The 3,035-nt window shown below is 42.3% G+C and overlaps 1 long non-coding RNA gene across 1 annotated transcript in view; it reads left to right on the top strand.

Annotated features, from left to right (window-relative positions):
* Positions 1-2,694, top strand: part of LOC116705681 (uncharacterized) — a 19,480-nt gene extending 16,786 nt beyond the window's left edge. Inside the window, exon 4 of the long non-coding RNA XR_004335992.1 lies at positions 2,684-2,694. This is a non-coding gene — a long non-coding RNA (uncharacterized LOC116705681). The remainder of the gene's footprint in view (positions 1-2,683) is intronic.
* The last annotated feature ends 341 nt before the right edge of the window (positions 2,695-3,035 follow it).

Consider the following 3,035-nt stretch of genomic DNA (forward strand, 5'->3'; position numbering starts at 1 on the left):
TCTATCTATCTATCTATCTATCTATCTATCTATCTATCTATCTATCTAAATCTCTATAGCCAAATCTCTCTATCCACCTATCTCTCTCTAGGTTTGTACAATTAATCAAATTTTGATCAGGATTTTGTCTACCATGACGAAATCTGCTTAATTGAGCGACATTTTAAATGCATCATTCCATTCATAGAACGCTCCAAGTTTATTTGCAAAGCCAATCTACCGCTCCGTAAACCCCTGTAAAGATACTTATGACAGGAAGGCACGGCGGCCAGTACAGAGACTGATCCGAGTAGGAAGGCACGGCGGCCAGTACAGAGATGCTCAGAGATAGAAGGCACCGGCGGCAATTAACCGAGATGATCAGAGAAGGAAGGCACGGGCCCATGACAGAGATAATCAGAGATAGGAAGGCACGCGGCCATGCCAAAGATATTTATGACAGGAGGCACGGCGGCCATTACAGAGATGATCACGAGATAGGAAGGCACGGCGGCCATGAGGGAAGAGTAATCAAGCTAGGAAGGCCACGGCGGCATGAGAGAGATAATCAGAATAGGAAGGCACGGCGGCCATGACAAAGATAATTATATAGGAAGCACGGCGGCCATGAGAGAGATTAACATATAGGAAGGCACGGCGGCCATGACAGAGATAATCAGAGGTAGGAAGCCGGCGCCAGAAAAATAAGGGAGTCATGTTTTCAGAGGAGAAAACTAGCTTCTCAGGAATGAGCCAAAGTTGTCAGTCTCAGTGAAAGGTGTGTGTAATATAAGATTAACCTCCAAAAGATTTGTTAAAGTAAAACACAGCCAGAAAATATAGAGATCAAGACATAGACAGAAAAAGAGATAAAAGGGAGAAAAGCCAGTGAGAAAGTGAGAAAGAGAAAGCAGGGCTCCAGACAACTTTTTCACTAGAGCACATTGCCCCCCCAACACTAAAGAAATTAAACTCCCTCTCCCCTCCCAACACCCCCCCCCCCCCCCCCCCCCGCACAACCTATTAAAATTATAATTATAATTTCAACTCACTATAACTTTTAATCTTGTATGTGGATATCTTTTTTAGCCAGTTTTATTTATTTCATCAGACCATTTTAATGGCACTTTATGTTTTTCCACGTTTAATGGACGCAGAAATGCAACCATTGGTTGCCGTCTGAGACCCCTGGAGAGAGAGTGTGTGTGAGAGTGAGAGAGAGAGAGAGAGAGAGAGAGAGAGAGACGAGAGAGAGAGAGAGAGAGATTGCTGCTATCGTTTTGGAATTTCCCTCAGGTACTCTCCGTGACTGTCTCCATCTAGAAACTAAGCTGCGCGGTGCAGGGGACAACTCTGACTGGCTCATGATCAGACAGGGGTTACGGAGCGGTAGATTGGCTTTGCAAATAAACTTGGAGCGTTCTATGAATGGAATGATGCATTTAAAATTGTCGCTCATTAAGCAGATTTCGTCATGGTAGACAAAATCCTGATCAAAATTTGATATATTGTACAAACTAGAGAGAGATAGGTGATAGAGAGATTTGCTTAAGATATTAGATAGATATAGATAGTATAGATAGTAGAGTAGATAGATAGATGAGATAGATAATAGATATGATAGATAGATAGATAATTAGATTGATAGATAGCACAGCGGCTAACTCAGAAAACAGCCAATCAAAGAGAATAAAAATGGCTCTTACTTTTGTAGATCTACCTGAATTCCAATCAGGAGAGAGACATGATTAGATAGGTTTCATTAAAAACAAGAAATATGAGCAGCATGGATCAGCTGATGTCTTCTTACCTGATGAGAGAATTAAAGAACACATCCTGTTGTCTGTGATCTTCTATCAGACCGCTTTATGGTTCATTCTTCTTCTGTGTATTCAACAACACAAACCTTACATAAATAAACATACTGTCGTGAGCTGATATTTATCACATTATCACATGTACACTGTTATCTAGCAGCAGATGGTAATAAACGAGATAGATAGAGTGGATAATATATATATATAGAGAGAGATAGATCAGATATAAACGGTTATTGTAGTAACAGAAGATATATATTTTTATTACACTTCTATTTAGAGACACTAACACACAAAACACACACGCGCACACACAGTCACTACACAACAGACACACACAGAGACACAGTCACCGACGACTCACACAGGAAGATACATACACTGACACACACACACAGAGTACCGACAGACCCACACAAACCAGTCAAGACAGCACCCACACAGCACATCTCCACACATTCATCGACATACACACACACACACACACAGTCACCGAAAGCACACACACAGAGTCACCGACAGAGACACACACAGATCACCGACAGACACACAGAGTCACCGACAGACACAACATAGTCACCGACACGAACAGACACACAAACAGTCACTGACACGACAGAAACACACACAGTCACCGACAGACACAGACACACACACAGTCACCAATACCACACACACCACACAGGTCACCAACAACCACACACACACACACAGTCACCGAAAGACAAACACACACACACAGTCACCGAACAACACACACACACAGTCACCGACAGATGACCACACAGTCACCGACAGAGACACACACGTCAATGGCAGAGACACCCACACACACACCACACACACAACACACCCCAAGACAAGAGACACAACACAGTCACCAACAGACCACACACACACAACTAAGGACAATTTAGGCTACTTTATATATATATAATATATTTTTTTTTTAAGGTATAAAAACTGTAAGGGCTTTTTTAACAGGAGGATGTTCCAGTTAAACACACAGCTCACCCGTACCAAGCAGAGAAGCGGAGGACGGTTCAGGTTTGGGGGGAGACTTTAACGGCTCTATATGTACTAACGGCGATGAGGAGGGGGGGGGGGGGGGGGAATACGTCACCTGCATCATAGAGTTAAAAGATATATAGGCCCGGAAACACCTTGCAACCTTTTAAAAAAAGCAACAATCCGAATTTTTAAATGCTAAATTTTAAAAAATAAAGTATTAAATTATTC

Source organism: Etheostoma spectabile, chromosome 17 (genome assembly GCF_008692095.1).
Source record: "Etheostoma spectabile isolate EspeVRDwgs_2016 chromosome 17, UIUC_Espe_1.0, whole genome shotgun sequence".
NCBI lineage: Eukaryota > Metazoa > Chordata > Actinopteri > Perciformes > Percidae > Etheostoma > Etheostoma spectabile.